The sequence below is a fragment of the Mesoplodon bidens genome, assembly GCF_964165515.1.
Source record: "Mesoplodon bidens genome assembly, contig: HAP1_SCAFFOLD_218, whole genome shotgun sequence".
NCBI lineage: Eukaryota > Metazoa > Chordata > Mammalia > Artiodactyla > Ziphiidae > Mesoplodon > Mesoplodon bidens.
Genome location: NW_027672495.1, coordinates 598,227 through 623,845, shown reverse-complemented (window position 1 = coordinate 623,845; position 25,619 = coordinate 598,227).

The window sequence follows — 25,619 nt, the reverse complement described above, 5'->3', positions numbered from 1 at the left end:
ACCCTCTCCTGTGCCCTAAGCCTTGCCGTTCCCTAACCCTAACCCTAGCCCAGAACGCAAATCCACCACCAGCCTACACTTTATCCTACGCCGTTGCCTACTCCTGGCCCGTACGCTGGCACTGACCCGTGCGTCAGCACGTAGCACGAGCCTCCCACGTTTCCGTACCTTCACCTGTGCCCTAAGCCTTGCCGTTCCCTAACCCTAAACCTAGCCCGGAACGGAAACCCACCACCAGCCTGACACCTTACATTACGCCGTACCCTATTCCTGGCCCGTACGCTGGCACTGACCCGTGCGTCAGCACGTAGCACGAGCCTCCCACGTTTCCGTACCCTCACCTGTGCCCTAAGCCATGCCGTTCCCTATTCCTAACCCTAGCCCGGAACGCAAATCCACCACCAGCCCTACACTTTATCCTACGCCGTTGCCTACTCCTGGCCCGTACGCTGGCACTGACCCGTGCGTCAGCACGTAGCCCGACCCTCCCACGTTTCCGTACCCTCACCTGTGCCCTAAGCCTTGCCGTTCCCTAACCCTAACCCTAGCCCGGAATAGAAACCCACCACCAGCCCTACACCTTACCTTACGCCATAACCTACTCCTGACCCGTACGCTGGCACTCACCCGTGCGTCAGCACGTAGACTGACCCTCCCACGTTTCCGTACCCTCACCTGTGCCCTATGCCTTGCCGTTCCCTAACCCTAACCCTAGCCCGGAATAGAAACCCACCACCAGCCCTACACCTTACCTTACGCCGTACCCTACTCCTGACCTGTACGCTGGCACTGACCTGTGCGTCAGCACGTAGCCTGACCCTCCCACGTTTCCGTACCCTCACCTGTGCCCTAAGCCTTGCCGTTCCCTAACCCTAACCCTAGCCCCGAACGCAAATCCACCACCAGCCCTACACTTTATCCTACGCCGTTGCCTACTCCTGGCCCGTACGCTGGCACTGACCCGTGCGTCAGCACGTAGCCCGACCCTCCCACGTTTCTGTACCCTCACCTGTGCCCTAAGCCTTGCCGTTCCCTAACCCTAACCCTAGCCCGGAATAGAAACCCACCACCAGCCCTACACCTTACCTTAAGCCATTGCCTACTCCTGGCCCGTACGCTGGCACTGACCCGTGCGTCAGCACGTAGCCCGACCCTCCCACGTTTCTGTACCCTCACCTGTGCCCTAAGCCTTGCCGTTCCCTAACCCTAACCCTAGCCCGGAATAGAAACCCACCACCAGCCCTACACCTTACCTTAAGCCGTTGCCTACTCCTGGCCCGTACGCTGGCACTGACCCGTGCGTCAGCACGTAGCCTGACCCTCCCACGTTTCCGTACCCTCACCAGTGCCCTAAGCGTTGCCGTTCCCTAACCCTAACCCTAGCCCGGAATGGAAACCCACCACCAGCCCTACACTTTATCCTACGCCGTTGCCTACTCCTGACCCGTATGCTGGCACTGACCCGTGCGTCAGCACGTAGCCCGACCCTCCCACGTTTCTGTACCCTCACCTGTGCCCTAAGCCTTGCCGTTCCCTAACCCTAACCCTAGCCCGGAATAGAAACCCACCACCAGCCCTACACCTTACCTTAAGCCGTTGCCTACTCCTGGCCCGTACGCTGGCACTGACCCGTGCGTCAGCACGTAGCCTGACCCTCCCACGTTTCCGTACCCTCACCTGTGCCCTAAGCCTTGCCGTTCCCTAACCCTAACCCTAGTCGGGAATAGAAAGCCACCACCAGCCCTACACCTTACCTTACGCCGTACCCTACTCCTGACCCGTACGCTGGCACTGACACGTGCGTCAGCACGTAGCCTGACCCTCCCACGTTTCCGTACCCTCACCTGTGCCCTAAGCCTTGCCGTTCCCTAACCCTAACCCTAGCCCGGAATAGAAACCCACCACCAGCCCTACACTTTTCCTTACGCCATACCCTACTCCTGACCTGTACGCTGGCACTGACCTGTGCGTCAGCACGTAGCCTGACCCTCCCAAGTTTCCGTACCCTCACCTGTGCCCTAAGCCTTGTCATTCCCTAACGCTAACCCTAGCCCGGAACGCAAATCCACCACCAGCCATACACTTTATCCTACGCCGTTGCCTACTCCTGGCCCGTACGCTGGCACTGACACATGCGTCAGCACGTAGCCCGACCCTCCCACGTTTCCGTACCCTCACCTGTGCCCTAAGCCTTGCCGTTCCCTAACCCTAACCCTAGCCTGGAACGGAAACCAACCACGAGCCCTACACCTTACCTTACGCCGTTGCTTACTCCTGGCCCGTACGCTGGCACTGACCCGAGCGTCAGCACGTAGCCTGACCCTCCCACGTTTCCGTAACCTCACCTGTGCCCTAAGCCTTGCCGTTCCCTAACCCTAACACTAGCCCGAAACGGAAATCAACCACCAGCCCTACACTTTATCCTACGCCGTTGCCTACTCCTGGCCCGTACGCTGGCACTGACCCGTGCGTCAGCACGTAGCCCGACCCTCCCACGTTTCTGTACCCTCACCTGTGCCCTAAGCCTTGCCGTTCCCTAACCCTAACCCTAGCCCGGAATAGAAACCCACCACCAGCCCTACACCTTACCTTACGCCATACCCTACTCCTGACCCGTACGCTGGCACTGACCCGTGCGTCAGCATGTAGCCTGACCCTCCCACGTTTCTGTGCCCTCACCTGTGCCCTAAGCCTTGCCGTTCGCTAACCCTAACCCTAGCCCGGAATAGAAACCCACCACCAGCCCTACACGGTACCTTACGCCGTACCATACTCCTGACCTGTACGCTGGCACTAACCTGTGCGTCAGCACGTAGCCTGACCCTCCCACGTTTCCGTACCCTCACCTGTGCCCTAAGCCTTGCCGTTCCCTAACCCTAACCCTAGCCCCGAATGCAAATCCACCACCAGCCCTACACTTTATCCTACGCCGTTGCCTACTCCTGGCCCGTACGCTGGCACTGACCCGTGCGTCAGCACGTAGCCCGACCCTCCCACGTTTCTGTACCCTCACCTGTGCCCTAAGCCTTGCCGTTCCCTAACCCTAACCCTAGCCCGGAATAGAAACCCACCACCAGCCCTACACCTTACCTTAAGCCGTTGCCTACTCCTGGCCCGTACGCTGGCACTGACCCGTGCGTCAGCACGTAGCCCGAACCTCCCACGTTTCTGTACCCTCACCTGTGCCCTAAGCCTTGCCGTTCCCTAACCCTAACCCTAGCCCGGAATAGAAACCCACCACCAGCCCTACACCTTACCTTAAGCCGTTGCCTACTCCTGGCCCGTACGCTGGCACTGACCCGTGCGTCAGCACGTAGCCTGACCCTCCCACGTTTCCGTACCCTCACCTGTGCCCTAAGCATTGCCGTTCCCTAACCCTAACACTAGCCCGGAACGGAAATCAACCACCAGCCCTACACATTATCCTACGCCGTTGCCTACTCCTGGCCCGTACGCTGGCACTGACCCGTGCGTCAGCACGTAGCCCGACCCTCCCACGTTTCTGTACCCTCACCTGTGCCCTAAGCCTTGCCGTTCCCTAACCCTAACCCTAGCCCGGAATAGAAACCCACCACCAGCCCTACAACTTACCTTACGCCATACCCTACTCCTGACCCGTACGCTGGCACTGACCCGTGCGTCAGCACGTAGCCTGACCCTCCCACGTTTCCGTGCCCTCACCTGTGCCCTAAGCCTTGCCGTTCGCTAACCCTAACCCTAGCCCGGAATAGAAACCCACCACCAGCCCTACACGGTACCTTACGCCGTACCATACTCCTGACCTGTACGCTGGCACTAACCTGTGCGTCAGCACGTAGCCTGACCCTCCCACGTTTCCGTACCCTCACCTGTGCCCTAAGCCTTGCCGTTCCCTAACCCTAACCCTAGCCCCGAATGCAAATCCACCACCAGCCCTACACTTTATCCTACGCCGTTGCCTACTCCTGGCCCGTACGCTGGCACTGACCCGTGCGTCAGCACGTAGCCAGACCCTCCTACGTTTCTGTACCCTCACCTGTGCCCTAAGCCTTGCCGTTCCCTAACCCTAACCCTAGCCCGGAATAGAAACCCACCACCAGCCCTACACCTTACCTTAAGCCGTTGCCTACTCCTGGCCCGTACGCTGGCACTGACCCGTGCGTCAGCACGTAGCCTGACCCTCCCACGTTTCCGTACCCTCACCTGTGCCCTAAGCATTGCCGTTCCCTAACCCTAACCCTAGCCCGGAATGGAAACCCACCACTAGCCCTACACTTTATCCTACGCCGTTGCCTACTCCTGGCCCGTATGCTGGCACTAACCCGTGCGTCAGCACGGGGCCCGACCCTCCCACGTTTCCGTACCCTCTCCTTTGCCCTAAGCCTTGCCGTTCCCTAACCCTAACCCTAGCCTGGAACGGAAATCAACCACAAGCCCTACACCTTACCTTACGCCGTACCCTACTCCTGGCCCGTACGTTGGCACTGACCAGTGCGTCAGCACGTAGCCTGACCCTCCTACGTTTCCGTACCCTCAGCTGTGCCCTAAGCCTTGCCGTTCCCTAACCCTAACCCTAGCCCGGAATGGAAACCCACCACCACCCCTACACCTTACCTTACGCCGTACCCTATTCCTGGCCCGTACGCTGGCACTGAACCGTGCGTCAGCACGTAGCCTGACCCTCCCACGTTTCCGTACCCTCACTTGTGCCCTAAGCCTTGCCGTTCCCTAACCCTAACCCTAGCCCGGAACGCAAATCCACCACCAGCCATACACTTTATCCTACGCCGTTGCCTACTCCTGGCCCGTACGCTGGCACTGACACGTGCGTCAGCACGTAGCCCGACCCTCCCACGTTTCCGTAACCTCACCTGTGCCCTAAGCCTTGCCGTTCCCTAACCCTAACACTAGCCCGGAACGGAAATCAACCACCAGCCCTACACTTTATCCTACGCCGTTGCATACTCCTGGCCCGTACACTGGCACTGACCCGTGCGTCAGCACGTAGCCCGACCCTCCCACGTTTCTGTACCCTCACCTGTGTCCTAAGCCTTGCCGTTCCCTAACCCTTGCTGTTCCCTAACCCTAACCCTAGCCCGGAATAGAAACCCACCACCAGCCCTACACCTTACCTTACGCCATACCCTACTCCTGACCCGTACGCTGGCACTGACACGTGCGTCAGCATGTAGCCTGACCCTCCCACGTTTCCGTGCCCTCACCTGTGCCCTAAGCCTTGCGGTTCCCTAACCCTAACCCTAGCCCGGAATAGAAACCCACCACCAGCCCTACACCTTACCTTACGCCATAACCTACTCCTGACCTGTACGCTGGCACTGACCTGTGCGTCAGCACGTAGCCTGACCCACCCACGTTTCCGTACCCTCACCTGTGCCCTAAGCCTTGCCGTTCCCTAACCCTAAACCTAGCCCGGAATAGAAACCCACCACCAGCCCTACACCTTACCTTACGCCGTACCCTACTCCTGACCTGTACGCTGGCACTGACCTGTGCGTCAGCACGTAGCCTGACCCTCCCACGTTTCCGTACCCTCACCTGTGCCCTAAGCCTTGCCGTTCCCTAACCCTAACCCTAGCCCCGAACTCAAATCCACCACCAGCCCTACACTTTATCCTACGCCGTTGCCTGCTCCTGGCCCGTACGCTGGCACTGACCCGTGCGTCAGCACGTAGCCCGACCCTCCCACGTTTCTGTACCCTCACCTGTGCCCTAAGCCTTGCCGTTCCCTAACCCTAACCCTAGCACGGAATAGAAACCCACCACCAGCCCTACACCTTACCTTAAGCCGTTGCCTACTCCTGGCCCGTACGCTGGCACTGACCCGTGCGTCAGCACGTAGCCCGACCCTCCCACGTTTCTGTACCCTCACCTGTGCCCTAAGCCTTGCCGTTCCCTATCCCTAAACCTAGCCCGGAATAGAAACCCACCACCAGCCCTACACCTTACCTTAAGCCGTTGCCTACTCCTGGCCCGTACGCTGGCACTGACCCGTGCGTCAGCACGTAGCCTGACCCTCCCACGTTTCCGTACCCTCACCTGTGCCCTAAGCGTTGCCGTTCCCTAACCCTAACCCTAGCCCGGAATGGAAAACCACCACCAGCCCTACACTTTATCCTACGTCGTTGCCTACTCCTGACCCGTATGCTGGCACTGACCCGTGCGTCAGCACGTAGCCCGAACCTCCCACGTTTCTGTACCCTCACCTGTGCCCTAAGCCTTGCCGTTCCCTAACCCTAACCCTAGCCCGGAATAGAAACCCACCACCAGCCCTACACCCTACCTTAAGCCGTTGCCTACTCCTGGCCCGTACGCTGGCACTGACCCGTGCGTCAGCACGTAGCCTGACCCTCCCACGTTTCCGTACCCTCACCTGTGCCCTAAGCCTTGCCGTTCCCTAACCCTAGCCCTAGCCCGGAATAGAAACCCACCACCAGCCCTACACCTTACCTTACGCCGTACCCTACTCCTGACCCGTACGCTGGCACTGACACGTGCGTCAGCACGTAGCCTGACCCTCCCACGTTTCCGTACCCTCACCTGTGCCCTAAGCCTTGCCGTTCCCTAACCCTAACCCTAGCCCGGAATAGAAACCCACCACCAGCCCTACACTTTTCCTTACGCCGTACCCTACTCCTGACCTGTACGCTGGCACTGAGCTGTGCGTCAGCACGTAGCCTGACCCTGCCACGTTTCCGTACCCTCACCTGTGCCCTAAGCCTTGCCGTTCCCTAACCCTAACCCTAGGCCGGAACGCAAATCCACCACCAGCCATACACTTTATCCTACGCCGTTGCCTACTCCTGGCCCGTACGCTGGCACTGACACGTGCGTCAGCACGTAGCCCCACCCTCCCACGTTTCCGTACCCTCACCTGTGCCCTAAGCCTTGCCGTTCCCTAACCCTAACCCTAGCCTGGAACGGAAACCAACCACCAGCCCTACACCTTACCTTACGCCGTTGCTTACTCCTGGCCCGTACGCTGGCACTGACCCGTGCGTCAGCACGTAGCCTGACCCTCCCACGTTTCCGTATCCTCACCTGTGCCCTAAGCCTTGCCGTTCCCTAACCCTAACACTAGCCCGGAACGGAAATCAACCACCAGCCCTACACTTTATCCTACGCCGTTGCATACTCCTGGCCCGTACGCTGGCACTGACCCGTGCGTCAGCACGTAGCCCGACCCTCCCACGTTTCTGTACCCTCACCTGTGCCCTAAGCCTTGCCGTTCCCTAACCCTAACCCTAGCCCGGAATAGAAACCCACCACCAGCCCTACACCTTACCTTACGCCATACCCTACTCCTGACCCGTACGCTGGCACTGACCCGTGCGTCAGCACGTAGCCTGAACCTCCCACGTTTCCGTGCCCTCACCTGTGCCCTAAGCCTTGCGGTTCCCTAACCCTAACCCTAGCCCGGAATAGAAACCCACCACCAGCCCTACACGTTACCTTACGCCGTACCATATTCCTGACCTGTACGCTGGCACTGACCTGTGCGTCAGCACGTAGCCTGACCCTCCCACGTTTCCGTACCCTCACCTGTGCCCTAAGCCTTGCCGTTCCCTAACCCTAAACCTAGCCCCGAACGCAAATCCACCACCAGCCCTACGCTTTATCCTACGCCGTTGCCTACTCCTGGCCCGTACGCTGGCACTGACCCGTGCGTCAGCATGTAGCCCGACCCTCCCACGTTTCCGTACCCTCACCTGTGCCCTAAGCCTTGCCGTTCCCTAACCCTAACCCTAGCCTGGAACGCAAATCCACCACTAGCCCTACACTTTATCCTACGCCGTTGCCTACTCCTGGCCCGTACGCTGGCACTGACCCGTGCGTCAGCACGTAGCCCGACCCTCCCACGTTTCCGTACCCTCACCTGTGCCCTAAGCCTTGCCGTTCCCTAACCCTAACCCTAGCCTGGAACGGAAACCAACCACCAGCCCTACACCTTACCTTACGCCGTTGCCTACTCCTGGCACGTATGCTGGCACTGACCCATGCGTCAGCACGTAGCCTGAACCTCCCACGTTTCTGTACCCTCACCTGTGCCCTAAGCCTTGCCTTTCCCTAACGCTAACCCTAGCCCGGAATGAAAATCCACCACCAGCCCTACACCTTACCCTACGCCGTTGCCTAGTCCTGGCCTGTACTCTGGCACTGACCCGTGCATCAGCACGTAGCCTTACCCTCCCGCGTTTCCGTACCCTGACCTGTGCCCTAAGCCTTGCCGTTCCCTAACCCTAACCCTAGCCCAGAACGCAAATCCACCACCAGCCGTACACTTTATCCTACGCCGTTGCCTACTCCTGGCCCGTACGCTGGCACTTACCCGTGCGTCTGCACGTAGCCCGACCCTCCCACGTTTCCATACCCTCACCTGTGCCCTAAGCCTTGCCGATCCCTAACCCTAACCCTATCCCGGAACGGAAATCAACCACAAGCCCTACACCTTACCTTACGCCGTTGCCCACTCCTGGCCCGAACGCTGGCACGGACCCGTGAATCAGCACGTAGCCCGACCCTCCCACGTTTCCGTACCCTCCCCTGTGCCCTAAGCCTTGCCGTTCCCTAACCCTAACCCTAGCCTGGAACGGAAACCAACCACCAGCCCTACACCTTACCCTACGCCGTTGCCTACTCCTGGCCTGTACTCTGGCACTGACCCGTTCATCAGCACGTAGCCTTAACCTCTCGCGTTTCCGTACCCTGACCTGTGCCCTAAGCCTTGCCGTTCCCTAACCCTAACCCTAGCCCGGAATAGAAACCCACCACCAGCCCTACACCTTACCTTATGCCGTACCCTACTCCTGACCCGTACGCTGGCACTGACCCGTGCGTCAGCACGTAGCCTGACCCTCCCACGTTTCCATGCCCTCAGCTGTGCCCTAAGCCTTGCCGTTCCCTAACCCTAACCCTAGCCCGGAATGGAAACCCACCACCAGCCCTACACCTTACCTTACGCCGTACCCTATTCCTGGCCCGTACGCTGGCACTGAACCGTGCGTCAGCACGTAGCCTGACCCTCCCACGTTTCCGTATCCTCACTTGTGCCCTAAGACTTGCCGTTCCCTAACCCTAACCCTAGCCCGGAATAGAAACCCACCACCAGCCCTACACCTTACCTTACGCCATACCCTACTCCTGACCCGTACGCTGGCACTGACCCGTTCGTCTGCACGTAGCCTGACCCTCCCACGCTTCCGTACCCTCACCTGTGCCCTAAGCCTTGCCGTTCCCTAACCCTAACCCTAGCCCGGAACGCAAATCCACCACCAGCCCTACACTTTATCCTACGCCGTTGCCTACTCCTGGCCAGTACGCTGGCACTGACCCGTGCATCAGCACGTAGCCCGACCCTCCCACGTTTCCGTACCCTCACCTGTGCCCTAAGCCTTGCCGTTCCCTAACCCTAACCCTAGCCTGGAACGGAAAACAACCACCAGCCCTACACCTTACCTTACGCCGTTGCCTACACCTGGCCCGTACGCTGGCACTGACCCGTGCGTCAGCACGTAGCCTGACCCTCCCACGTTTCCGTACCCTCACCTGTGCCCTAAGCCTTGCCGTTCCCTAACCCTAACCCTAGCCAGGAATGGAAACCCACCACCAGCCCTACACCTTACCCTACGCCGTTGCCTACTCCTGGCCTGTACTCTGGCACTGCCCCGTGCATCAGCACGTAGCCTTACACTCTGGCGTTTCCGTACCCTCTCCTGTGCCCTAAGCCTTGCCGTTCCCTAACCCTAACCCTAGCCCAGAACGCAAATCCACCACCAGCCTACACTTTATCCTACGCCGTTGCCTACTCCTGGCCCGTACGCTGGCACTGACCCGTGCGTCAGCACGTAGCACGAGCCTCCCACGTTTCCGTACCTTCACCTGTGCCCTAACCCTTGCCGTTCCCTAACCCTAACCCTAGCCTGGAACGGAAACCCACCACCAGCCTGACACCTTACATTACGCCGTACCCTATTCCTGGCCCGTACGCTGGCACTGAACCGTGCGTCAGCACGTAGCCTGACCCTCCCACGTTTCCGTACCCTCACCTGTGCCCTAAGCCATGCCGTTCCCTAAACCTAACCCTAGCCCGGAACGCAAATCCACCACCAGCCCTACACTTTATCCTACGCCATTGCCTACTCCTGGCCCGTACGCTGGCACTGACCCGTGCGTCAGCACGTAGCCCGACCCTCCCACGTTTCCGTACCCTCACCTGTGCCCTAAGCATTGCGGTTCCCTAACCCTAACCCTACCCCGGAATAGAAACCCACCACCAGCCCTACACCTTACCTTACGCCATAACCTACTCCTGACCCGTACGCTGGCACTGACCTGTGCGTCAGCACGTACCCTGACCCTCCCACGTTTCCGTACCCTCACCTGTGCCCTAAGCCTTGCCGTTCCCTAACCCTAACCCTAGCCCCGAACGCAAATCCACCACCAGCCCTACACTTTATCCTACGCCGTTGCCTACTCCTGGCCCGTACGCTGGCACTGACCCGTGCGTCAGCACGTAGCCCGACCCTCCCACGTTTCCGTACCCTCACCTGTGCCCTAAGCCTTGCCGTTCCTTAACCCTAACCCTAGCCTGGAACGCAAATCCACCACTAGCCCTACACTTTATCCTACGCCGTTGCCTGCTCCTGGCCCGTACGCTGGCACTGACCCGTGCGTCAGCACGTAGCCCGACCCTCCCACGTTTCCGTACCCTCACCTGTGCCCTAAGCCTTGCCGTTCCCTAAACCTAACCCTAGCCTGGAACGGAAACCAACCACCAGCCCTACACCTTACCTTACGCCGTTGCCTACTCCTGGCATGTATGCTGGCACTGACCCATGCGTCAGCACGTAGCCTGAACCTCCCACGTTTCCGTACCCTCACCTGTGCCCTAAGCCTTGCCTTTCCCTAACGCTAACCCTAGCCCGGAATGAAAACCCACCACCAGCCCTACACCTTACCCTACGCCGTTGCCTAGTCCTGGCCTGTACTCTGGCACTGACCCGTGCATCAGCACGTAGCCTTACCCTCCCGCATTTCAGTACCCTGACCTGTGCCCTAAGCCTTGCCGTTCCCTAACCCTAACCCTAGCCCAGAACGCAAATCCACCACCAGCCGTACACTTTATCCTACGCCGTTGCCTACTCCTGGCCCGTACGCTGGCACTGACCCGTGCGTCTGCACGTAGCCCGACCCTCCCACGTTTCCATACCCTCACCTGTGCCCTAAGCCTTGCCGATCCATAACCCTAACCCTATCCCGGAACGGAAATCAACCACAAGCCCTACACCTTACCTTACGCCGTTGCCCACTCCTGGCCCGAACGCTGGCACGGACCCGTGAATCAGCACGTAGCCCGACCCTCCCACGTTTCCGTACCCTCCCCTGTGCCCTAAGCCTTGCCGTTCCCTAACCCTAACCCTAGCCTGGAACGGAAACCAACCACCAGCCCTACACCTTACCCTACGCCGTTGCCTACTCCTGGCCTGTACTCTGGCACTGACCCGTTCATCAGCACGTAGCCTTACCCTCCCGCGTTTCCGTACCCTGACCTGTGCCCTAAGCCTTGCCGTTCCCTAACCCTAACCCTAGCCCGGAATAGAAACCCACCACCAGCCCTACACCTTACCTTACGCCGTACCCTACTCCTGACCCGTACGCTGGCACTGACCCGTGCGTCAGCACGTAGCCTGACCCTCCCACGTTTCCATGCCCTCAGCTGTGCCCTAAGCCTTGCCGTTCCCTAACCCTAACCCTAGCCCGGAATGGAAACCCACCACCAGCCCTACACCTTACCTTACGCCGTACCCTATTCCTGGCCCGTACGCTGGCACTGAACCGTGCGTCAGCACGTAGCCTGACCCTCCCACGTTTCCGTACCCTCACTTGTGCCCTAAGACTTGCCGTTCCCTAACCCTAACCCTAGCCCGGAATAGAAACCCACCACCAGCCCTACACCTTACCTTACGCCGTACCCTACTCCTGACCCGTACGCTGGCACTGACCCGTTCGTCTGCACGTAGCCTGACCCTCCCACGCTTCCGTACCCTCACCTGTGCCCTAAGCCTTGCCGTTCCCTAACCCTAACCCTAGCCCGGAACGCAAATCCACCACCAGCCCTACACTTTATCCTACGCCGTTGCCTACTCCTGGCCAGTACGCTGGCACTGACCCGTGCATCAGCACGTAGCCCGACCCTCCCACGTTTCCGTACCCTCACCTGTGCCCTAAGCCTTGCCGTTCCCTAACCCTAACCCTAGCCTGGAACGGAAAACAACCACCAGCCCTACACCTTACCTTACGCCGTTGCCTACACCTGGCCCGTACGCTGGCACTGACCCGTGCGTCAGCACGTAGCCTGACCCTCCCACGTTTCCGTACCCTCACCTGTGCCCTAAGCCTTGCCGTTCCCTAACCCTAACCCTAGCCCGGAATGGAAACCCACCACCAGCCCTACACCTTACCCTACGCCGTTGCCTACTCCTGGCCTGTACTCTGGCACTGCCCCGTGCATCAGCACGTAGCCTTACACTCTGGCGTTTCCGTACCCTCTCCTGTGCCCTAAGCCTTGCCGTTCCCTAACCCTAACCCTAGCCCGGAATGGAAACCCACCACGAGCCCTACACCTTACCCTACGCCGTTGCCTACTCCTGGCCTGTACTCTGGCACTGCCCCGTGCATCAGCACGTAGCCTTACACTCTGGCGTTTCCGTACCCTCTCCTGTGCCCTAAGCCTTGCCGTTCCCTAACCCTAACCCTAGCCCAGAACGCAAATCCACCACCAGCCTACACTTTATCCTACGCCGTTGCCTACTCCTGGCCCGTACGCTGGCACTGACCCGTGCGTCAGCACGTAGCACGAGCCTCCCACGTTTCCGTACCTTCACCTGTGCCCTAACCCTTGCCGTTCCCTAACCCTAACCCTAGCCTGGAACGGAAACCAACCACGAGCCCTACACCTTACCTTATGCCGTTGCTTACTCCTGGCCCGTACGCTGGCACTGACCCGAGCGTCAGCACGTAGCCTGACCCTCCCACGTTTCCGTAACCTCACCTGTGCCCTAAGCCTTGCCGTTCCCTAACCCTAACACTAGCCCGGAACGGAAATCAACCACCAGCCCTACACTTTATCCTACGCCGTTGCCTACTCCTGGCCCGTACGCTGGCACTGACCCGTGCGTCAGCACGTAGCCCGACCCTCCCACGTTTCTGTACCCTCACCTGTGCCCTAAGCCTTGCCGTTCCCTAACCCTAACCCTAGCCCGGAATAGAAACCCACCACCAGCCCTACACCTTACCTTACGCCATACCCTACTCCTGACCCGTACGCTGGCACTGACCTGTGCGTCAGCACGTAGCCTGACCCTCCCACGTTTCCGTACCCTCACCTGTGCCCTAAGCCTTGCCGTTCCCTAACCCTAACCCTAGCCCGGAATAGAAACCCACCACCAGCCCTACACCGTACCTTAAGCCGTTGCCTACTCCTGGCCCGTACGCTGGCACTGACCCGTGCGTCAGCACGTAGCCCGAACCTCCCACGTTTCTGTACCCTCACCTGTGCCCTAAGCCTTGCCGTTCCCTAACACTAACCCTAGCCCGGAATAGAAACCCACCACCAGCCCTACACCTTACCTTAAGCCGTTGCCTACTCCTGGCCCGTACGCTGGCACTGACCCGTGCGTCAGCACGTAGCCTGACCCTCCCACGTTTCCGTACCCTCACCTGTGCCCTAAGCGTTGCCATTCCCTAACCCTAACCCTAGCCCGGAATGGAAACCCACCACCAGCCCCACACTTTATCCTACGCCGTTGCCTACTCCTGGCCCGTATGCTGGCACTAACCCGTGCGTCAGCACGGGGCCCGACCCTCCCACGTTTCCGTACCCTCTCCTTTGCCCTAAGCCTTGCCGTTCCCTAACCCTAACCCTAGCCTGGAACGGAAATCAACCACAAGCCCTACACCTTACCTTACGCCGTACCCTACTCCTGGCCCGTACGTTGGCACTGACCAGTGCGTCAGCACGTAGCCTGACCCTCCCACGTTTCCGTACCCTCAGCTGTGCCCTAAGCCTTGCCGTTCCCTAACCCTAACCCTAGCCCGGAATGGAAAACCACCACCAGCCCTACACCTTACCTTACGCCGTACCCTATTCCTGGCCCGTACGCTGGCATTGAACCGTGCGTCAGCACGTAGCCTGACCCTCCCACGTTTCCGTACCCTCACTTGTGCCCTAAGCCTTGCCGTTCCCTAACCCTAACCCTAGCCCGGAATAGAAACCCACCACCAGCCCTACACTTTATCCTACGCCTTTGCCTACTCCTGGCCTGTACTCTGGCACTGCCCCGTGCATCAGCACGTAGCCTTACACTCTGGCGTTTCCGTACCCTCTCCTGAGCCGTAAGCCTTGCCGTTCCCTAACCCTAACCCAGCCCAGAACGCAAATCCACCACCAGCCTACACTTTATCCTACGCCGTTGCCTACTCCTGGCCCGTACGCTGGCACTGACCCGTGCGTCAGCACGTAGCACGAGCCTCCCACGTTTCCGTACCTTCACCTGTGCCCTAAGCCTTGCCGTTCCCTAACCCTAACCCTAGCCCGGAACGGAAACCCACCACCAGCCCTACACCTTACCTTACGCCATAACCTACTCCTGACCCGAACGCTGGCACTGACCTGTGCGTCAGCACGAAGCCTGACCCTCCCACGTTTCCGTACCCTCACCTGTGCCCTAAGCGTTGCCGTTCCTTAACCCTAACCCTAGCCCGGATTGGAAACCCACCACCAGCCCTACACTTTATCCTACGTCGTTGCCTACTCCTGACCCGTATGCTGGCACTGACCCGTGCGTCAGCACGTAGCCCGACCCTCCCACGTTTCTGTACCCTCACCTGTGCCCTAAGCCTTGCTATTCCCTAACCCTAACCCTAGCCCGGAATAGAAACCCACCACCAGCCCTACACCCTACCTTAAGCCGTTGCCTACTCCTGGCCCGTACGCTGGCACTGACCCGTGCGTCAGCACGTAGCCTGACCCTCCCACGTTTCCGTACCCTCACCTGTGCCCTAAGCCTTGCCGTTCCCTAACCCTAACCCTAGCCCGGAATAGAAACCCACCACCAGCCCTACACCTTACCTTACGCCGTACCCTACTACTGACCCGTACGCTGGCACTGACACGTGCGTCAGCACGTAGCCTGACCCTCCCACGTTTCCGTGCCCTCACCTGTGCCCTAAGCCTTGCCGTTCGCTAACCCTAACCCTAGCCCGGAATAGAAACCCACCACCAGCCCTACACGGTACCTTACGCCGTACCATACTCCTGACCTGTACGCTGGCACTAACCTGTGCGTCAGCACGTAGCCTGACCCTCCCACGTTTCCGTACCCTCACCTGTGCCCTAAGCCTTGCCGTTCCCTAACCCTAACCCTAGCCCCGAATGCAAATCCACCACCAGCCCTACACTTTATCCTACGCCGTTGCCTACTCCTGGCCCGTACGCTGGCACTGACCCGTGCGTCAGCACGTAGCAAGACCCTCCTACGTTTCTGTACCCTCACCTGTGCCCTAAGCCTTGCCGTTCCCTAACCCTAACCCTAGCCCGGAATAGAAACCCACCACCAGCCCTACACCTTACCTTAAGCCGTTGCCTATTCCTGGCCCGTACGCTGGCACTGACCCGTGCGTCAGCACGTAGCCTGACCCTCCCACGTTTCCGTACCCTCACCTGTGCCCTAAGCATTGCCGTTCCCTAACCCTAACCCTAGCCCGGAATGGAAACCCACCACTAGCCCTACACTTTATCCTACGCCGTTGCCTACTCCTGGCCCGTATGCTGGCACTAACCCGTGCGTCAGCACGGGGCCCGACCCTCCCACGTTTCCGTACCCTCTCCGTTGCCCTAAGCCTTGCCATTCCCTAACCCTAACCCTAGCCTGGAACGGAAATCAACCACAAGCCCTACACCTTACCTTACGCCGTACCCTACTCCTGGCCCGTACGTTGGCACTGACCAGTGCGTCAGCACGTAGCCTGACCCTCCTACGTTTCCGTACCCTCAGCTGTGCCCTAAGCCTTGCCGTTCCCTAACCCTAACCCTAGCCCGGAATGGAAACCCACCACCAGCCCTACACCTTACCTTACGCCGTACCCTATTCCTGGCCCGTACGCTGGCACTGAACCGTGCGTCAGCACGTAGCCTGACCCTCCCACGTTTCCGTACCCTCACTTGTGCCCTAAGCCTTGCCGTTCCCTAACCCTAACCCTAGCCCAGAATAGAAACCCACCACCAGCCCTACACTTTATCCTACGCCGTTGCCTACTCCTGGCCTGTACTCTGGCACTGCCCCGTGCATCAGCACGGAGCCTTACACTCTGGCGTTTCCGTACCCTCTCCTGTGCCGTAAGCCTTGCCGTTCCCTAACCCTAACCCTAGCCCAGAACGCAAATCCACCACCAGCCATACACTTTATCCTACGCCGTTGCCTACTCCTGGCCAGTACGCTGGCACTGACCCGTGCATCAGCACGTAGCCCGACCCTCCCACGTTTCCGTACCCTCACCTGTGCCCTAAGCCTTGCCGTTCCCTAACCCTAACCCTAGCCTGGAACGGAAAACAACCACCAGCCCTACACTTTACCTTACGCCGTTGCCTACACCTGGCCCGTACGCTGGCACTGACCCGTGCGTCAGCACGTAGCCTGACCCTCCCACGTTTCCGTACCCTCACCTGTGCCCTAAGCCTTGCCATTCCCTAACCCTAACCCTAGCCCGGAATGGAAACCCACCACCAGCCCTACACCTTACCCTACGCCGTTGCCTACTCCTGGCCTGTACTCTGGCACTGCCCCGTGCGTCAGCACGTAGCCTTACACTCTGGCGTTTCCGTACCCTCTCCTGTGCCCTAAGCCTTGCCGTTCCCTAACCCTAACCCTAGCCCAGAACGCAAATCCACCACCAGCCTACACTTTATCCTACGCCGTTGCCTACTCCTGGCCCGTACGCTGGCACTGACCCGTGCGTCAGCACGTAGCACGAGCCTCCCACGTTTCCGTACCTTCACCTGTGCCCTAAGCCTTGCCGTTCCCTAACCCTAAACCTAGCCCGGAACGGAAACCCACCACCAGCCTGACACCTTACATTACGCCGTACCCTATTCCTGGCCCGTACGCTGGCACTGACCCGTGCGTCAGCACGTAGCACGAGCCTCCCACGTTTCCGTACCCTCACCTGTGCCCTAAGCCATGCCGTTCCCTATTCCTAACCCTAGCCCGGAACGCAAATCCACCACCAGCCCTACACTTTATCCTACGCCGTTGCCTACTCCTGGCCCGTACGCTGGCACTGACCCGTGCGTCAGCACGTAGCCCGACCCTCCCACGTTTCCGTACCCTCACCTGTGCCCTAAGCCTTGCCGTTCCCTAACCCTAACCCTAGCCCGGAATAGAAACCCACCACCAGCCCTACACCTTACCTTACGCCATAACCTACTCCTGACCCGTACGCTGGCACTCACCCGTGCGTCAGCACGTAGACTGACCCTCCCACGTTTCCGTACCCTCACCTGTGCCCTATGCCTTGCCGTTCCCTAACCCTAACCCTAGCCCGGAATAGAAAACCACCACCAGCCCTACACCTTACCTTACGCCGTACCCTACTCCTGACCTGTACGCTGGCACTGACCTGTGCGTCAGCACGTAGCCTGACCCTCCCACGTTTCCGTACCCTCACCTGTGCCCTAAGCCTTGCCGTTCCCTAACCCTAACCCTAGCCCCGAACGCAAATCCACCACCAGCCCTACACTTTATCCTACGCCGTTGCCTACTCCTGGCCCGTACGCTGGCACTGACCCGTGCGTCAGCACGTAGCCCGACCCTCCCACGTTTCTGTACCCTCACCTGTGCCCTAAGCCTTGCCGTTCCCTAACCCTAACCCTAGCCCGGAATAGAAACCCACCACCAGCCCTACACCTTACCTTAAGCCATTGCCTACTCCTGGCCCGTACGCTGGCACTGACCCGTGCGTCAGCACGTAGCCCGACCCTCCCACGTTTCTGTACCCTCACCTGTGCCCTAAGCCTTGCCGTTCCCTAACCCTAACCCTAGCCCGGAATAGAAACCCACCACCAGCCCTACACCTTACCTTAAGCCGTTGCCTACTCCTGGCCCGTACGCTGGCACTGACCCGTGCGTCAGCACGTAGCCTGACCCTCCCACGTTTCCGTACCCTCACCAGTGCCCTAAGCGTTGCCGTTCCCTAACCCTAACCCTAGCCCGGAATGGAAACCCACCACCAGCCCTACACTTTATCCTACGCCGTTGCCTACTCCTGACCCGTATGCTGGCACTGACCCGTGCGTCAGCACGTAGCCCGACCCTCCCACGTTTCTGTACCCTCACCTGTGCCCTAAGCCTTGCCGTTCCCTAACCCTAACCCTAGCCCGGAATAGAAACCCACCACCAGCCCTACACCTTACCTTAAGCCGTTGCCTACTCCTGGCCCGTACGCTGGCACTGACCCGTGCGTCAGCACGTAGCCTGACCCTCCCACGTTTCCGTACCCTCACCTGTGCCCTAAGCCTTGCCGTTCCCTAACCCTAACCCTAGTCGGGAATAGAAAGCCACCACCAGCCCTACACCTTACCTTACGCCGTACCCTACTCCTGACCCGTACGCTGGCACTGACACGTGCGTCAGCACGTAGCCTGACCCTCCCACGTTTCCGTACCCTCACCTGTGCCCTAAGCCTTGCCGTTCCCTAACCCTAACCCTAGCCCGGAATAGAAACCCACCACCAGCCCTACACTTTTCCTTACGCCGTACCCTACTCCTGACCTGTACGCTGGCACTGACCTGTGCGTCAGCACGTAGCCTGACCCTCCCAAGTTTCCGTACCCTCACCTGTGCCCTAAGCCTTGTCATTCCCTAACGCTAACCCTAGCCCGGAACGCAAATCCACCACCAGCCATACACTTTATCCTACGCCGTTGCCTACTCCTGGCCCGTACGCTGGCACTGACACATGCGTCAGCACGTAGCCCGACCCTCCCACGTTTCCGTACCCTCACCTGTGCCCTAAGCCTTGCCGTTCCCTAACCCTAACCCTAGCCTGGAACGGAAATCAACCACGAGCCCTACACCTTACCTTACGCCGTTGCTTACTCCTGGCCCGTACGCTGGCACTGACCCGAGCGTCAGCACGTAGCCTGACCCTCCCACGTTTCCGTAACCTCACCTGTGCCCTAAGCCTTGCCGTTCCCTAACCCTAACACTAGCCCGAAACGGAAATCAACCACCAGCCCTACACTTTATCCTACGCCGTTGCCTACTCCTGGCCCGTACGCTGGCACTGACCCGTGCGTCAGCACGTAGCCCGACCCTCCCACGTTTCTGTACCCTCACCTGTGCCCTAAGCCTTGCCGTTCCCTAACCCTAACCCTAGCCCGGAATAGAAACCCACCACCAGCCCTACACCTTACCTTACGCCATACCCTACTCCTGACCCGTACGCTGGCACTGACCCGTGCGTCAGCATGTAGCCTGACCCTCCCACGTTTCTGTGCCCTCACCTGTGCCCTAAGCCTTGCCGTTCGCTAACCCTAACCCTAGCCCGGAATAGAAACCCACCACCAGCCCTACACGGTACCTTACGCCGTACCATACTCCTGACCTGTACGCTGGCACTAACCTGTGCGTCAGCACGTAGCCTGACCCTCCCACGTTTCCGTACCCTCACCTGTGCCCTAAGCCTTGCCGTTCCCTAACCCTAACCCTAGCCCCGAATGCAAATCCACCACCAGCCCTACACTTTATCCTACGCCGTTGCCTACTCCTGGCCCGTACGCTGGCACTGACCCGTGCGTCAGCACGTAGCCCGACCCTCCCACGTTTCTGTACCCTCACCTGTGCCCTAAGCCTTGCCGTTCCCTAACCCTAACCCTAGCCCGGAATAGAAACCCACCACCAGCCCTACACCTTACCTTAAGCCGTTGCCTACTCCTGGCCCGTACGCTGGCACTGACCCGTGCGTCAGCACGTAGCCCGAACCTCCCACGTTTCTGTACCCTCACCTGTGCCCTAAGCCTTGCCGTTCCCTAACCCTAACCCTAGCCCGGAATAGAAACCCACCACCAGCCCTACACCTTACCTTAAGCCGTTGCCTACTCCTGGCCCGTACGCTGGCACTGACCCGTGCGTCAGCACGTAGCCTGACCCTCCCACGTTTCCGTACCCTCACCTGTGCCCTAAGCATTGCCGTTCCCTAACCCTAACACTAGCCCGGAACGGAAATCAACCACCAGCCCTACACATTATCCTACGCCGTTGCCTACTCCTGGCCCGTACGCTGGCACTGACCCGTGCGTCAGCACGTAGCCCGACCCTCCCACGTTTCTGTACCCTCACCTGTGCCCTAAGCCTTGCCGTTCCCTAACCCTAACCCTAGCCCGGAATAGAAACCCACCACCAGCCCTACAACTTACCTTACGCCATACCCTACTCCTGACCCGTACGCTGGCACTGACCCGTGCGTCAGCACGTAGCCTGACCCTCCCACGTTTCCGTGCCCTCACCTGTGCCCTAAGCCTTGCCGTTCGCTAACCCTAACCCTAGCCCGGAATAGAAACCCACCACCAGCCCTACACGGTACCTTACGCCGTACCATACTCCTGACCTGTACGCTGGCACTAACCTGTGCGTCAGCACGTAGCCTGACCCTCCCACGTTTCCGTACCCTCACCTGTGCCCTAAGCCTTGCCGTTCCCTAACCCTAACCCTAGCCCCGAATGCAAATCCACCACCAGCCCTACACTTTATCCTACGCCGTTGCCTACTCCTGGCCCGTACGCTGGCACTGACCCGTGCGTCAGCACGTAGCCAGACCCTCCTACGTTTCTGTACCCTCACCTGTGCCCTAAGCCTTGCCGTTCCCTAACCCTAACCCTAGCCCGGAATAGAAACCCACCACCAGCCCTACACCTTACCTTAAGCCGTTGCCTACTCCTGGCCCGTACGCTGGCACTGACCCGTGCGTCAGCACGTAGCCTGACCCTCCCACGTTTCCGTACCCTCACCTGTGCCCTAAGCATTGCCGTTCCCTAACCCTAACCCTAGCCCGGAATGGAAACCCACCACTAGCCCTACACTTTATCCTACGCCGTTGCCTACTCCTGGCCCGTATGCTGGCACTAACCCGTGCGTCAGCACGGGGCCCGACCCTCCCACGTTTCCGTACCCTCTCCTTTGCCCTAAGCCTTGCCGTTCCCTAACCCTAACCCTAGCCTGGAACGGAAATCAACCACAAGCCCTACACCTTACCTTACGCCGTACCCTACTCCTGGCCCGTACGTTGGCACTGACCAGTGCGTCAGCACGTAGCCTGACCCTCCTACGTTTCCGTACCCTCAGCTGTGCCCTAAGCCTTGCCGTTCCCTAACCCTAACCCTAGCCCGGAATGGAAACCCACCACCACCCCTACACCTTACCTTACGCCGTACCCTATTCCTGGCCCGTACGCTGGCACTGAACCGTGCGTCAGCACGTAGCCTGACCCTCCCACGTTTCCGTACCCTCACTTGTGCCCTAAGCCTTGCCGTTCCCTAACCCTAACCCTAGCCCGGAACGCAAATCCACCACCAGCCATACACTTTATCCTACGCCGTTGCCTACTCCTGGCCCGTACGCTGGCACTGACACGTGCGTCAGCACGTAGCCCGACCCTCCCACGTTTCCGTAACCTCACCTGTGCCCTAAGCCTTGCCGTTCCCTAACCCTAACACTAGCCCGGAACGGAAATCAACCACCAGCCCTACACTTTATCCTACGCCGTTGCATACTCCTGGCCCGTACACTGGCACTGACCCGTGCGTCAGCACGTAGACCGACCCTCCCACGTTTCTGTACCCTCACCTGTGTCCTAAGCCTTGCCGTTCCCTAACCCTTGCTGTTCCCTAACCCTAACCCTAGCCCGGAATAGAAACCCACCACCAGCCCTACACCTTACCTTACGCCATACCCTACTCCTGACCCGTACGCTGGCACTGACACGTGCGTCAGCATGTAGCCTGACCCTCCCACGTTTCCGTGCCCTCACCTGTGCCCTAAGCCTTGCGGTTCCCTAACCCTAACCCTAGCCCGGAATAGAAAACCACCACCAGCCCTACACCTTACCTTACGCCATAACCTACTCCTGACCTGTACGCTGGCACTGACCTGTGCGTCAGCACGTAGCCTGACCCACCCACGTTTCCGTACCCTCACCTGTGCCCTAAGCCTTGCCGTTCCCTAACCCTAAACCTAGCCCGGAATAGAAACCCACCACCAGCCCTACACCTTACCTTACGCCGTACCCTACTCCTGACCTGTACGCTGGCACTGACCTGTGCGTCAGCACGTAGCCTGACCCTCCCACGTTTCCGTACCCTCACCTGTGCCCTAAGCCTTGCCGTTCCCTAACCCTAACCCTAGCCCCGAACTCAAATCCACCACCAGCCCTACACTTTATCCTACACCGTTGCCTGCTCCTGGCCCGTACGCTGGCACTGACCCGTGCGTCAGCACGTAGCCCGACCCTCCCACGTTTCTGTACCCTCACCTGTGCCCTAAGCCTTGCCGTTCCCTAACCCTAACCCTAGCACGGAATAGAAACCCACCACCAGCCCTACACCTTACCTTAAGCCGTTGCCTACTCCTGGCCCGTACGCTGGCACTGACCCGTGCGTCAGCACGTAGCCCGACCCTCCCACGTTTCTGTACCCTCACCTGTGCCCTAAGCCTTGCCGTTCCCTATCCCTAAACCTAGCCCGGAATAGAAACCCACCACCAGCCTTACACCTTACCTTAAGCCGTTGCCTACTCCTGGCCCGTACGCTGGCACTGACCCGTGCGTCAGCACGTAGCCTGACCCTCCCACGTTTCCGTACCCTCACCTGTGCCCTAAGCGTTGCCGTTCCCTAACCCTAACCCTAGCCCGGAATGGAAAACCACCACCAGCCCTACACTTTATCCTACGTCGTTGCCTACTCCTGACCCGTATGCTGGCACTGACCCGTGCGTCAGCACGTAGCCCGAACCTCCCACGTTTCTGTACCCTCACCTGTGCCCTAAGCCTTGCCGTTCCCTAACCCTAACCCTAGCCCGGAATAGAAACCCACCACCAGCCCTACACCCTACCTTAAGCCGTTGCCTACTCCTGGCCCGTACGCTGGCACTGACCCGTGCGTCAGCACGTAGCCTGACCCTCCCACGTTTCCGTACCCTCACCTGTGCCCTAAGCCTTGCCGTTCCCTAACCCTAACCCTAGCCCGGAATAGAAACCCACCACCAGCCCTACACCTTACCTTACGCCGTACCCTACTCCTGACCCGTACGCTGGCACTGACACGTGCGTCAGCACGTAGCCTGACCCTCCCACGTTTCCGTACCCTCACCTGTGCCCTAAGCCTTGCCGTTCCCTAACCCTAACCCTAGCCCGGAATAGAAACCCACCACCAGCCCTACACTTTTCCTTACGCCGTACCCTACTCCTGACCTGTACGCTGGCACTGAGCTGTGCGTCAGCACGTAGCCTGACCCTGCCACGTTTCCGTACCCTCACCTGTGCCCTAAGCCTTGCCGTTCCCTAACCCTAACCCTAGCCCGGAACGCAAATCCACCACCAGCCATACACTTTATCCTACGCCGTTGCCTACTCCTGGCCCGTACGCTGGCACTGACACGTGCGTCAGCACGTAGCCCCACCCTCCCACGTTTCCGTACCCTCACCTGTGCCCTAAGCCTTGCCGTTCCCTAACCCTAACCCTAGCCTGGAACGGAAACCAACCACCAGCCCTACACCTTACCTTACGCCGTTGCTTACTCCTGGCCCGTACGCTGGCACTGACCCGTGCGTCAGCACGTAGCCTGACCCTCCCACGTTTCCGTATCCTCACCTGTGCCCTAAGCCTTGCCGTTCCCTAACCCTAACACTAGCCCGGAAATGAAATCAACCACCAGCCCTACACTTTATCCTACGCCGTTGCATACTCCTGGCCCGTACGCTGGCACTGACCCGTGCGTCAGCACGTAGCCCGACCCTCCCACGTTTCTGTACCCTCACCTGTGCCCTAAGCCTTGCCGTTCCCTAACCCTAACCCTAGCCCGGAATAGAAACCCACCACCAGCCCTACACCTTACCTTACGCCATACCCTACTCCTGACCCGTACGCTGGCACTGACCCGTGCGTCAGCACGTAGCCTGAACCTCCCACGTTTCCGTGCCCTCACCTGTGCCCTAAGCCTTGCGGTTCCCTAACCCTAACCCTAGCCCGGAATAGAAACCCACCACCAGCCCTACACGTTACCTTACGCCGTACCATATTCCTGACCTGTACGCTGGCACTGACCTGTGCGTCAGCACGTAGCCTGACCCTCCCACGTTTCCGTACCCTCACCTGTGCCCTAAGCCTTGCCGTTCCCTAACCCTAAACCTAGCCCCGAACGCAAATCCACCACCAGCCCTACGCTTTATCCTACGCCGTTGCCTACTCCTGGCCCGTACGCTGGCACTGACCCGTGCGTCAGCATGTAGCCCGACCCTCCCACGTTTCCGTACCCTCACCTGTGCCCTAAGCCTTGCCGTTCCCTAACCCTAACCCTAGCCTGGAACGCAAATCCACCACTAGCCCTACACTTTATCCTACGCCGTTGCCTACTCCTGGCCCGTACGCTGGCACTGACCCGTGCGTCAGCACGTAGCCCGACCCTCCCACGTTTCCGTACCCTCACCTGTGCCCTAAGCCTTGCCGTTCCCTAACCCTAACCCTAGCCTGGAACGGAAACCAACCACCAGCCCTACACCTTACCTTACGCCGTTGCCTACTCCTGGCACGTATGCTGGCACTGACCCATGCGTCAGCACGTAGCCTGAACCTCCCACGTTTCTGTACCCTCACCTGTGCCCTAAGCCTTGCCTTTCCCTAACGCTAACCCTAGCCCGGAATGAAAACCCACCACCAGCCCTACACCTTACCCTACGCCGTTGCCTAGTCCTGGCCTGTACTCTGGCACTGACCCGTGCATCAGCACGTAGCCTTACCCTCCCGCGTTTCCGTACCCTGACCTGTGCCCTAAGCCTTGCCGTTCCCTAACCCTAACCCTAGCCCAGAACGCAAATCCACCACCAGCCGTACACTTTATCCTACGCCGTTGCCTACTCCTGGCCCGTACGCTGGCACTTACCCGTGCGTCTGCACGTAGCCCGACCCTCCCACGTTTCCATACCCTCACCTGTGCCCTAAGCCTTGCCGATCCCTAACCCTAACCCTATCCCGGAACGGAAATCAACCACAAGCCCTACACCTTACCTTACGCCGTTGCCCACTCCTGGCCCGAACGCTGGCACGGACCCGTGAATCAGCACGTAGCCCGACCCTCCCACGTTTCCGTACCCTCCCCTGTGCCCTAAGCCTTGCCGTTCCCTAACCCTAACCCTAGCCTGGAACGGAAACCAACCACCAGCCCTACACCTTACCCTACGCCGTTGCCTACTCCTGGCCTGTACTCTGGCACTGACCCGTTCATCAGCACGTAGCCTTAACCTCTCGCGTTTCCGTACCCTGACCTGTGCCCTAAGCCTTGCCGTTCCCTAACCCT